This window comes from Portunus trituberculatus, chromosome 28 (assembly GCF_017591435.1).
Source record: "Portunus trituberculatus isolate SZX2019 chromosome 28, ASM1759143v1, whole genome shotgun sequence".
Lineage (NCBI taxonomy): Eukaryota > Metazoa > Arthropoda > Malacostraca > Decapoda > Portunidae > Portunus > Portunus trituberculatus.
The window spans coordinates 11758556-11772319 of NC_059282.1; the positions used below are offsets into that span (position 1 = coordinate 11758556).

Here is a 13764-nt window from a genome sequence, read left to right on the forward strand (position 1 = left end):
GACACAATGTACTTTTGTGCTCAACTCACGGCAATATTCCTGTAGACAAAGCGAAACTAACCTTATATTTTCTCTTTTCTCTCTCCTGTGTCTCCATGCGAACAATCCTTGCAGTGCTGGGGAACGTAACGGAGGACAATCGTATCAGGAGAAGGGTTAAACGTTTATGTGTCATCTCTATTACTCTTATTAATCTGTAAAGCAAGTTTCTGAGGATTTTCCAACATAGTGATAGTCTAACAAAGGCCTCTGTACTATTAAGACTTTAGACTCTCTTCTTCTTTTTTTTATTTCTCCTGAATTAGTGGATATGAAAAATAACTATGAGAACCATGTTATTTCTTTAAGTAAGAAGGAAAAACTGGCCAAGGACAACAAAAGAGATGAAGCAAAAAGGTTAAAAGGATGAAATAAATGCTTTGAAACCTCCCTCTTAAATGAGTTCAGGTCATAGAGAGATGGAAATACAGAAACAGGCAAGGAATTTCTATATAGCTTTTAAAAATGTATCTTGTAGGAAAAAGCCTTCTATATAAACGTAATACCTATGCTTCGGTGTGTGTCTGGAGAACAGGACCACACGTAAGAGTGAATAGTAAGCTTTGAAGGAGAGCTGTTATGTTAGAAGACCACAATGTGAAGGCAGCCTTTGTGAGTCAGATTCGTGTGTCAAGGGTGAAAGAAATATTGGACTTAAGCGTGGGAATAGGAAGATTGTGTGTGTGTGTGTGTGTGTGTGTGTGTGTGTGTGTGTGTGTGTGTGTGGGTGGCTGGGTGGGTGCATGGGTGAGTTTTGTGGAGATAGGAATGAAAAATATATTATGAAATGGAGTCTGTAACTATTAACTCTCTCTCTCTCTCTCTCTCTCTCTCTCTCTCTCTCTCTCTCTCTCTCTCTCTCTCTCTAGACGCATGACCTTCCAATAATTACAAAGCATACCGGAGAGAGAGAGAGAGAGAGAGAGAGAGAGAGAGAGAGAGAGAGAGAGAGAGAGAGAGAGAGAGAGAGAGAGAGAGAGAGAGAGAGAGAGACAGACAGACAGACAGACAGACAGACAGACAGACAGGACAGACAGACAGCGGACATACAGACAGACACAGAGAGAGAGAGAGAGAGAGAGAGAGAGAGAGAGAGAGAGAGAGAGAGAGAGAGAGAGAGAGAGAGAGAGAGAGAGACAGACAGACAGACAGACAGACAGACAGACAGACAGACAGACAGACAGACAGACAGCGGACATACAGACAGACACACACACACACAGAGAGAGAGAGAGAGAGAGAGAGAGAGAGAGAGAGACAGACAGACAGACAGCGGACAGACAGACAGCGGACAGACAGACAGCGGACATACAGACAGACACACACAGAGAGAGAGAGAGAGAGAGAGAGAGAGAGAGAGAGAGAGAGAGAGATTGAATAACTACTCGAGCATGTCCGCCCTTTTTTTTTAAAGTGTTGATTATTTAACAGCGTGATGACAACAGTGATAATAACAATGCCTCAAGGTTTTAACACCCGAGAGAGAGAGAGAGAGAGAGAGAGAGAGAGAGAGAGAGAGAGATCCTTTAAAATGGCGCCGATTTCCAAATATACACATCAGAATTTATATCACCAAACCAACACTCATTATCCTCGCTGTCATTAGGAACAGTTCAATGAAAGATACCTCTCTCTCTCTCTCTCTCTCTCTCTCTCTCTCTCTCTCTCTCTCTCATCGATGCTCCTTCACAGCCTAGACGAGGGCGCCGCAGTTCTATCCCTGTGGCACGAGCTGATCCTCTTAACGCCGTGTTTACCCGCGAGTACTGAACAAAAAAAGCCAAGAGGAGAGAAAGAAAATGGAACTTCGTGTTTTCTCTTATCTTCGCTCGAGTTTTGGTTCAGAGAGAGAGAGAGAGAGAGAGAGAGAGAGAGAGAGGAGGGAGGGAGGAAGGGAGCAGTAGTCAATTCACAAAGAAGAAAGAAATGATAAGAAACAAAAGCAATAAAAGATTAGGAAGAATAATGGACGTAACATTTCGTAAAGAAGAAAGAGAAGACAAGGCAAAAGAAAACAACAACAATAGCAATAAATAAGAAATAAGAAAAAAAAAAAAAAAAACGACAAACCAAGAAAACAGAAAGAAAAATACGAAACACCAAAAGTACCAGAACTGAAAAAAAGAAAGAAAAGAGAGAAAAAAAAAGAGAGAAAAATTGAAAAAAAGCTGAAATCACTACCACATTGACTGAACGAAACCTAGCGAAGTAGTTAAGATTACTCCGATGTACTACTGTCGCGTCACTCAGCCGCGTCACTAGCAAGAGGGTGGTGGATGAGTGTGCATCTCCGCGGCGTGACGTTAGGCTGAATCGCAGTTTTTATGAGGCTTTTACCCTTTTCATTTGGGCTGATGGGGGAGCGGGAGTGTGCGGGGACGTTAAAGGGAAGAGGTGGCCCGGGGAACAGCTGATAAGAGACAGAGACAGACAGGCAGGAGTGGATTTGGGTTTGATGGACGTCTCTCTCTCTCTCTCTCTCTCTCTCTCTCTCTCTCTCTCTCTCTCTCTCTTTAGCCACTCCTTAGCGTCACCTGTTTAATAAAGGTGCTAGTTACTTGTCATCATGTATCCTCAAGTCGCGAGTCCCGCCCACGCCTACACCCACACAGCCGCCGCCACGCCCATCACGGCCCTCACGCCCGCCTCTCCACGCCGCATCACCGTCACCATCACCAGCCCCCCTGCGCACTCAGACGCATTCTTAAAACATTATTGTCGCGAGTAAATCAGGCCGCTATGTAATCTATTCTGTTTTGGCGATGTAGAGGAAGAAGGTGGAAGGTTCTCTCTCTCTCTCTCTCTCTCTCTCTCTCTCTCTCTCTCTCTCTCTCTCTCTCTCTCTCTCTCTCTCTCCTTCCCTCCTCTCATATAAGGTCACTTGGTTAATATTCATCGCCCTCCCAGGATCTGAACAAGGCATGAGCATCCCTCGCCTCGCTGACTGTATGTTAATTCTTCTCGTTCCTACAGTGGTGGTGGCGAGGGATGGCAGGCCCCGCACCACTCTATCAGTTCAGAATACACTTGCTCAGCTCCCCCTTGATACCCTGCACTTGTTCCCCCCGTCACTCTCTTGTTCTGCTTACTTGTTCCTGCTTCGTCCTTATCGGCGTGTCATTTTTGTAATTGCATGTTAATTTGTTGGTGCAGCAGTTTTAATAAGTTGTGTTTCTGTGTGGTTTTGTATTTTTCTTGTTTGTTTTTGTCTCTCTCTCTCTCTCTCTCTCTCTCTCTCTCTCTCAACCTTCCCACGCCGAGCTGAGACCCAAGTTCAGCGGAGCGCAATTTGATGCAGACGTTAGCGCACTATTAACATACACAAGTGACTGCATACATTACAACAGAGCAACATAACCAGTGATCGCTCTCCGTGAAACCCGCATAGGTGAGCTGTCCTACCTGAGTCTTGCCACGGTGTATAGGTGTTTGTGTATGTAAATGAGGGAGACTAAAGATACTGGTGTGGTAGTGAGTATCAATGGTGTATGGTGTATTTAATGAATGATGCTCTTACTCGTGTGTATTGGGGTTTATAATGGCGTATGGGTAAAATGATAGGGACGTTGTAGCGTGTTGTTCTATACTTGTGTGTGTAGCAGGGGTGTATAGTGTTTTCATGTACGTGTTTTTGCAGGTGTGTTCGTGTATATCAGTGTGTGGTGTAGTTGTGTAGATGTCATGTGGTGTTACGTGTGTGTGTGTGTGTGTGTGTGTGAAGGTGTGTAGAGTGGTAATAGGAACGTTTGTATTCGTATATCGTGTGTTTGGTGATGGCGTGTGTGGTGCTGATATGAACATTGTAGAGTTGTCGTCAAAAGTCTTATTGTGGTACTCTTTCTCACTGTAAAGGAGAAGGAAAAAGAGGGAAAGCTGCAAGAAGTCATCAGATCTACACGTGGCAGTCCCTGAGTGGAATATGTCAACCTGTTTCCACCTACATTTCCCATCCATAAACATGTCTAATCTTCCTTCAAAGCTCCCTAATGACTCAGCACTGACCCAATCACCGAGTCCATTTCATTCATCTATTCGAGAACCAATTCCTTCCCATCTTAAACCTAACTTTTTCATGCTTAAGCCTATTTCTTTTTGTTCTATTCTCATTCCTAACCCTGAGAATTTGCTTGTGTCCCCTTCGTATAGCACTATTCAGCACTTTGCCTCATTCTAAAGTTATCTGATCTGTTGACTCTTAAAACCCTGAAAGCTGATGGATTCTTAACAAGACTTAGTAGTGGCGTGCTTTCAAACGCTACAACATCTTATCCTGACAAATCTTAAAAGGTTGTATTAGAAGTTGCTGGAATTTCCAAGAGTATTTTCAAGATTATATTGGTAAGTTAATAATTCTGCACCATCAGTGGGAAAAGTATTCATGAAAGCCGCACTATTCCTTTATGTGTCCTTAAAAAACATTCTTTGTGAGAGTCTATAGAGCGTGTCATGATACGGATCTTAACCTTTTTACTATTGCTCTCCCAATTTCGTAGCATCCCGAGCACTGGAAAAGATTGCTTGCATGTTTATAGAAGAGGGAATAAGAAAATTAATGGGTTTTCGGTAACAGAATTTATTTAAAGGCCGTATTAAGAAAATCAAGTAAGTGTATGATTGTAATAACATTTTTTGTATTGGAAAGTTTGCTAGTGAAGGAGTATTTCTGTGATCGCAGTGGCAAGTTAATGTTTCCGTACTTTACTATTACTTTAACTGACATTTAAAACAATCTTTATGAGAGTTTAACAATAAAAAAAAGCTTCATATTTTAATTTTACTGTCTTCACTTAACATTCTGAGTGCTGTAAATGATTAAAGCGTGGATAGAAGATTACTTTTCTTGTCTAGGCAACATAACTGGAGATGCCATAGTAAGAAAACTAGGTATCTGAGGATCTGTAAGTGACTGCAAACCTCGTGGCAGTGGAACAGTTGATATTGAAGGAGAACACGACAGGTTACTTCCCTTGTGGCCACGACTGAACACTGCTACTCGCCAGGACGTGCGTGTAGCGGTGTAGGGAGGTGTAGTGGCTATATCTACACCCCACAGGCTGGCAGGTAACATGCCAATGCCATACACTCTGTACTGTGTCGTTTGTTACAGTGAAGCTATTGTGTGCGAGGCTTTCCTCCACCTCCCCCCTGAAAGACCAGACCTCCCCAGCCACCCGCCACCCAATCTGTGATTAAAAGGTCTCTGTACGTGGTTTGAAACAGGTATGGTGGTGGTTAATGTGCGGTGCTGAGGCGGGTGATGTGTCCTGGTGGTGGCGAGGAAGAGACAGGTAACAGAGACGAATAGGGAAGCGTGTGGGAGGCTGACAGTGGGTGCTGCTGCTGATAATGGCTGCTATTGGGAAAAATACATATATACTCCTTTGGGATTATTCTCGAGAATGTTATGTTCTGGGTGGTGTATTTGTAAGCTTTGCAATGTGTATAGAGTATGTTTTAAGTGTTTAATGTATTGTCGAGGTAACGCATTCCATCATTCCCTTTCTTTCTGCTCATATATGTTATTATCCTTTAAAAGTCTGTCATGTGGCTGATTTGTAACTTTCGGGGTGGATGTAAGGAGTAATTTCAATTTTGTATTTGTAGGTTCATAATGATAACTTAGTCGTATCGTTCTCATTCGTACAGTTCAAGCATTTCACTTATCTCTCTCTGTACCAGTCTTGCCAAAGTCCCCATAACACAAGTTCTTTATCCTGTAAAAAAAATGATAATACCAGCCTTAATTCTCCTCGCCATCCACGCATCCACTCACCACTGCACCTCTCCTTCACTGCTCTGTCACTGCCACTGCTGTCTTCACTGTCCATCAATCAAATCAACACAACACCTCTATGTCTCACTCTCTCCCGCCTTGTCATCACTGTATATCCAGAGTCACCATAACCAACCTTCTTCACCATACCCTATCACCACTTTGTCCTCACTATCAACCTGTCTCAAGCCTTTTTTCTCAGCCATTGTTGTTTTCACTATCTACACAACTGGCATTCTCTCTTCACTACACCCTATCACCCTTCTGTCCCCTGTGTCCTGTCCTAGCCGTGTCTCGTGTCCTAGCCGCACCCTGCAGTGAGAGGCGTTCACCCCGCGTCACCACAACCCTCGTTCTCTCGCCCCCGTGTAACAGAAGCCGTAACACAACACCGCCGCCTTCACCCATACACACCACAACAGTCTGCGCGCCGTCACTTCCCTGCCACTGTTGATCTCTCATACTGTTCTGTTGTCTTCATTAGTCCAGAGTCACACGCATCATCTCACTCAATTAGTGTTTTAGTTTAACAGATCCAATTATAACTTTTTTATCTTTCTTTTCCTTTGTCCTGAGTCACACACAACCACTCAGTTCACTTAATTAATGTGCCTTATTTAAACAGTCTGAATATAACTTTTTTTTTTCAACATGACCGAACTTATATAGTCATGATCACACAAACTCACTCTCTCTCTCTCTCTCTCTCTCTCTCTCTCTCTCTCTCTCTCTCTCTCTCTCTCTCTCTCGCTCTCGCTCTTAATCTTTTAGGTAACTGGCAAACAAATGAGCCTTTTCTTTTCTATTTTTTTATCCCCTTGGCCAGCTTCCCCTATTCCATAAACACACACACACACACACACACACACACATCAGCACTCGCTCTTCTAACCTCACAACATCACACCTCTCTCCCGCTCTCTCCCATCCTCCCCCACCTCGCTGCTCCCCGTGTCATGCTCAGCTCTCTTCGTGTCATGCTCCTCTTCTCTCCGTGTCCCTCGCTGGCATGGCGCGGATTTAAGTATCACTAGTCAATCAACGCCATGTTCGGTTTAGTGTAGACATCTTTAGTATCTTTAGAACTCCACCCAGTACGAAGATTGGGTTTTTTTTTTTTTTATCAGTTATTTTTACTTGTTCCCCTTTTTTTTTTCTTTCCTACGTGTGTTCATGTGGTGTATTTCATGGGGGTTATTTGTTGCCTTCAGTATTCTGTTATTTCTTTACTTATTTATAATTTTTAGAACTTCGCGCAGTATTTTCGTTTTTGTTTATTCATCTATTTTTTTTTTTCCAGCTGTCTTCAATATTCTGTTATTTCTTTACTTATTTATAATTTTTAGAACATCGCATAGTATTTTCGTTGATTTTTTTCCTATTTTTGGTTTGTTTATTTATCTATTTATTTATTTATTTATTTTTCAGCTGGGTATGTTCATAGTGGTGTATTTCAAGGCGTGTCATTTGGTATCATACTTTACAATATTATTTTTTTCACAAGAACGCCACACTGTTTTTCCTTATTTTTCGTTATTTTTTCTTCTTTTTTTTTTAACAGCGTTCATGTTGGTGTATTTCAAAAACGTATCATTTACATAACATTTCACTTTTTTTTTAAGAAGCCAAGGTAATCTGCATGAAGAGTATATTGTTAAGTGTAATACTGAAGAAAGCTCTCTCTCTCTCTCTCTCTCTCTCTCTCTCTCTCTCTCTCTCTCTGTAAATATCCACCAATACATAAGAAAACAGTACTTAAAATAGCCCTTCTCCACATCAGATAGTGTAGTGAACCATAAACAACTAGGTACGCTTCAATAAGTCTGCTCTCTCTCTCTCTCTCTCTCTCTCTCTGACTGTGTATCTGTATAGGAAAACAGGAACTTAAGGAGGTAACAGTACAGAGAGGGAAGCTGCAACAAGCCAGCACTCAAGTGGGCCTTTTTCTTTAGTCCTTTCTTTTTTTTGCCCCTGGTTGGCCCTCTTCCCTACATAAAAAAGAAAAGCCTCCAGGTCAACATGTGGTAGTTCCTGCATGAAACACACCTACTGCTCCTCTTCTCCACCTCTCATCGTCGTCTATAAATGTATGTAATCTTTTAACTCTAATGACTCGGCGCTAACAACTTGATTACTGAGTCTGTTCCATTCACACTCTACTATTTGAGAAGCAGTTCCCTCCTATCAGTTTTATCAAGCCATACGTGTAAAGATAACAGCTCAGTTTGTATATAAAGTGTTAAGAGGTTCAGTGAAGAGGTTCTTATCGTTGCTTTCTTCTCCTGCTTGCCTCTCGTCACGCGTGTCTTTATAAATATACACTCGAGGAGATCATTGCAGTCCCCAGTGTGAATCATTAAGAGTATTATTATTATTATTATTGAAGAGCTTTTTTATTATCGCTCCTCATCTCCTTTCAAGGCCCACTCGCTTCTTGTTACTCGTCCCTTCATACACACACACACTTCATTCAGGGGTCTAATTGGTTAAGTTATGCATATTGTTATTGAAGAGGTTTTTATGAGTACTGTCTATATCTTATCGCTGTTTTACTACTACTTACTGCGCGTCTGCCTACGTGCACACACACACACACACTTAAAGACGTCATTTCTGCTTGTAGTATAGATTATGAGGATTATTATTATTAAGGAGCATTTTATTAATACTCCTCTCATCTACCTCTTATCTTCCTCCAGCCTTGTGTTGCGCGTCCCTCCATCATCGTCAGCCTTAGTTAGCCTGTCTCTATTTATGGTTATATCTGTCCATCTCCCCGCCCGCCGCCCACGCCCGCCGCCACTGAACAGGTTACAGACACAGAATGATTGAAAAAAAAAAAAAAAAACTGCTTCTATTTTAATATCAGCACGTTCATTGTTTTCCTGTGTTTGGCTTATACCCACATTATTTTTTTTTCTTCTTCTCTTCCCTTACTCAAGACTAGCACACCCGCAATTTTCAATCCCAATAAGCTAAAATTGACTAGAAAATATTATCTCGCTGTGTAATTTGCGGCAAGGGAAGGTGTCGTTAGGTTACTAGTTAAGTTTTGAGGAGCACGTCTCTGTGATGCAGCCCGGCTATCGCTCACCTCTCCCGCCAGGTGCACGCTGCAAGGCCTGAATTTATGGCCCACCTATCATATTCAAGGGACGCTGAGTTTATGTCCGATGTCTGAACGTAAGTACAGGTGTAGTGGCGACCGGCTACTGAGAGAGAGAGAGAGAGAGAGAGAGAGAGAGAGAGAGAGAGAGAGAGAGAGAGAGAGAGAGAGAGAGAGAGAGAGAGAGAGAGAGAGAGAGAGAGAGAGAGTATCACCTTTAACTTTAAAACTACTATGCAAAAAAATATGCTACGTTTTTATTTGGGATGTGAGAAAAGTATTACTAACAGAGAGAGAGAGAGAGAGAGAGAGAGAGAGAGAGAGAGAGAGAGAGAGAATCGCTTTTAACTTTAGAACTGCTTTGTAAAAAATATATTGTACTGTTATTTGTAATGTAAAAAAAAAAGGCATTACTAACAGACACACAGGCAGAGAGAGAGAGAGAGAGAGAGAGAGAGAGTAGCACATAAGGACACAAGCAAGCCAGATCACTAAGAGGACATGACATACACTCTCACTTCATTACCGAGACAGGACGCTTCGTGTGTGCTATCCTTCGGTCCAAATGCAGCCACGGGAGGCATTCTTGTCGGGGAGAGAAAGAGGAGGAAGAGAGGGAAAAGAGAGACGTGGAGTAATGGAGGAGAGAAAAAAAGAAGCACCTCACCTTTAGCCCCTTCTCTTTACTTTCTCCCTCTCTCTCTTTCTCTCTCTCTAACAAAAAGCAGAGCGGTAAAGGCAGACCATTTTAGGTGACGGGGTGATATGTTTCTGGCCACAGTGGGACGGGAAAAGGACAGACACGATTTTTCTTACTTTGTTTTTAACCACAAAATGTCTATCTATTTCAAATTTACGGTCTAACTTGAGCAGTGGCCTGTCTGAAATGTTGCCTGTTTGTTGATGTTATCTTCCTCCTCCTCCTCCTCCTTCTCCTCCTCCTCTTCTTCCACCTCTTCCTATTCCTTGGGCGTGTTTATTGGACCCAGGCTCGCAGAACAAGTCACTTACTTAATACAACACGCACGGAAAGATATCTTTTTTATGTATTGTTGTTGTTGTTGTGTGTGTGTGTGTGTGTGTGTGTGTGTGTGTGTGTGTGTGTGTGTGTTACGCATTTTAAAGTTAAATTTATTTTTTTTCTATTAAAGACAACAGTGCTTTTCTTGTTTTTTTTTCGTTTTTTTTCTTTTTTCAGTCTTGATGTCGGTGCGTGGATATGTGTCTGTGTATCAGCGTCTGTATAAACCCTATATTATAAAACACGTCTGCGCCTCCCTTCACTATTTTCAAAAAGCTTTAGTTGAAGTTACATAGATTTATAAGGGTGTTTCTGTAATTCTAGTGACACGTTAACAAGTTCTCTGCATTATCGAGACAAATACTCTTTAGAACTCAGTCTTTGAAAATGGTCGCGGTGAGAGAGGGAAGGTTTCTGAGTAAGTCTGCGGTGTGTCTGTCGTGTTTTTCAAGCGAGAGGCACGAGAGGTGAACGAACAGACACAAAATAGTAATTAGAATCATGTAATTACGTCTGCTAACCTTGGAGCGAGAAGTGCGTGTTACAGAGAGAGAGAGAGAGAGAGAGAGAGAGAGAGAGAGATGGTGGGTCGGTAGGAGGAAGACGATGCAAAACAATAACTTTATAAACTAGTTCTTAATAAATTGTACATGTTGCTCAAAGTGTAGAAAAAAATACAACTGAAGAAAAATATTATTATGAAGAGGTGGTTGTTGTGAAATATTGTACTAGGTGTGTGTGTGTGTGTGTGTGTGTGTGTGTGTGTGTGTGTGTGTGTGTGTGTGTGTGTGCACACGTAAAATTTTGAGGCTATAAGGATTGTACATGTGCTTGGATGACCTTGACGTGTGTGTGTGTGTGTGTGTGTGTGTGTGTGTGAAGAATGGAGAGGGAAGAAGAATAATGATTAACTTTCCTTCATGTTTAGTTTTATTTATTACTTCTTCTGTTGACTGTCTACTGAAACACACACACATACACACACACAAACACACACACACACACACACACACACACACACACACACACACACACACACACAGGCCTCGTAATTATCATAAGTTGTGGGAGTGGGTAGCCTGTTTAGTTTCTGTTTGTTTGTTGTTATCTTCGTTTGGATGTTTCTCTCTCTCTCTCTCTCTCTCTCTCTCTCTCTCTCTCTCTCTCTCTCTCTCTCTCTCTCTAATACTTTGTTTACCTCACAACTCTCCGAACAATGAGATACTTTTAAACACACACACACACACACACACACACACACACACACACACACACGAGTAGTTATCTTACTCATGACAAAGAGGTGGTAGGAAGGGAAATAGAAGAGAGAAAAAAAAAAAGAGGGAGAGAGAGGAGAGAGAAGGAGAGGATGGAAAAACCGAAGAAAGATTAAAGGGAAAAAGAGAGAGAGAAAGAGTGAAGCGCTGTGATAAGAGGGAGGCATAGACAGAGGGGAAAGAAAAACAGCAGGACAGAAAAAAGAAAAAAAAAAAAAAGATAGACTAGATGAATAAGAATGAGAAAAGGAGAGGGAAGGATATTATTACATCATCACCATCACCTTCACCACCATCACTACTATTACCGTGAAAGATGAACGCATTATTCCTTTAAAGCTTCATCACCAGCTTGACTTTCCTGCGTCATAACATTATTTACATTAATCAAGAGAGGAGTGTAATTAGACCTGCATATGACGAGAGAGTAAACGAGGAAAGAGGAGGAGAAATAAGAACGTAGAGGAGAAGGAAGAGGAGAGGCGAGGAAAGAAGGAAGAGGGGAAAAAACAGACAATAGATAGAAGATGATGAAGAGGAGGAGAAGGAGAGAGAAAGGAAAGATATAGAGGAGAGAGAAATGCAAGATAGAAGATGAGGAGAAGATGGAGAAGGAAGGAGAAAGGAAAGATAAAGAGGAGAGAGAGAGAAATGCAAGATAGAAGATGAGGAGAAGAAGGAGAAGGAGGGAGAAAGGAAAGATAAAGAGGAGAGAGAGAAATGCAAGAAAAAGAACTAAAAAAAAGAAACGAGAGAAAATTAAATATAACACAGACAAGAAAGAACAGAAAGGGGAGAACGAAGAAAAAGAAGCAAGAGGAGAAGAAAGAAGAGGAAGAAGTCTGAAGAAGAAGAAGAAGAAGAAGAGGCCAGTTCTCCTCTTAAAAGGGCAAGAACATAAGCACTTCCAAACTGCTAAAGTCCCCCTCCCCCTCCTCCACTCCCTAAACTTTTTTCCCTTTAAATATCAACACGTTTTCTTTGTCCAGCATCATGTTTGTAATTTTGGTGTTTTAGCGTTCCTCTTTTGTAGCTTCTGACTCTTCTACACTAGGAACTGGAGAGAGAGAGAGAGAGAGAGAGAGAGAGAGAGTTGATGCTAGGTCGTGTGTGTGTGTGTGTGTGCCCTGCTGAAGCCTCAAATTGTTGTGTCAAGATGATTTATTCCATTATTTATTGATTGACTTTTTGCTTCACCATTTGTTTATGTTCTGCGTCTGGCTACGTGTGTGTGTGTGTGTGTGTGTGTGTGTGTGTGTGTGTGTGTGTGTGTGCATGACCGGTTTCAACATGACTCACCGCTTTCAGTTTGCAGATATATCATTATTATTATTATTATTATTATTATTATTATTATTGTTATTGTCATCATCACCATCACTATCGCAACTTTATCTTCTCGTAAAAGTCCAGCAATTCATCACTCCCTCAGACAGGTGATAATTACCTACACCGGTGACTCAACATTTTTTTTTTTTTCTCATCACAAACTTGTAAACAAAACCTAACACACTGAAGGTCAACCCTTTACTTGTATCTACCAAACAGATGTATTTATTTCCCTAATCAATCACTATTACTTGCTCGGGGTGAGACGCAGTAAAAGTTCAGAATAGACATCTTAAGTTCTGTGTCGCGTCACCACCACCACCACCACCACAAACACCACTGACACTTCGCCCACTGCCACTCACCACCGTGGCGCCGACAGCCAGCCACACGTCGTCACCCGCCTCCCTTCACCACTAAACACGTACTGACCCTCCTTCCGCCTGCCCCGCCTTTATATCACCCCGTCCCAGGCCACACTGACCCGCACGGCTGCCCTCACATCGCGGGCTGAGGGCGAGGAGTGTCCCCTCTTGTCTCCACGGAAATGCCTGTTCTGGTAGGGAAAAAACGAACTAGTATTAGAGTTGTAGCAATTCCACACGGCAGCAAGCGGGTGTGTAGGGCGGGTTGCCAGTTACTACTTCCCTCCTCACGACCTTGCCATATCCCACGCCCCTCAGTCTCCCTCTCTCTCTCTCTCTCTCTCTCTCTCTCTCTCCTCACGTGTGCATGACGGTATTTTCATTTTCCTAATTTTTCCTTCCTCTCGGTTCTCTTCTTCGTCTTTCTTTTCGTTGTGTCTTTATCCCTTTCATTTTTCTTTCGTTTTACTTTTTTTATCTTTTCTTTCTTCTTTTTCCTGTTTGTTTACTTGTGTTCCTTTTCTTTCATTAGCCTCACTTTTCCTTCATCTCCTTTTCTTTCATTTATCTGCTTTCTTCATCTTTCCCTTCGTTTTCTTTTCCTGTCTGTCGACACGTTTTCTTTTTCTTTCTTTCATCTTCCTTCTCCTTTATCTCCTGTTGTCTCCTTTATCTTCTTTTTATATCCATACTTTGTCATGTTTCCCTCATCTTACTTTCCTTTATTTCCTTTTTACTCTATCTCCCTTTTCCTTTACCTCCCTTCCCTTCATCTACCTCCCTTCTCCTTCCTTCTCTTACCTTTCCTTTCATCTACCTTTATCATGAACCTTACCTGCTGGAGACGTGAGATT

At 42.0% G+C, this 13764-nt stretch overlaps 1 protein-coding gene across 3 annotated transcripts in view; it reads right to left on the minus strand.

The window, feature by feature from the left end:
• The window catches only part of LOC123510187 (lachesin-like), a 61840-nt gene extending 48799 nt beyond the window's left edge, over positions 1-13041 (minus strand). The window contains exon 1 of one of the 3 annotated variants that reach the window (XM_045265069.1): positions 12911-13041. The gene's annotated coding sequence lies outside the window, so the exon portion shown is untranslated. Of the gene's footprint in view, positions 1-61; positions 114-12910 lie in introns of those variants that run through there. The other 2 variants (XM_045265071.1, XM_045265070.1) reach the window with 2 other exon arrangements.
• Between the last annotated feature and the right edge of the window lie 723 nt (positions 13042-13764).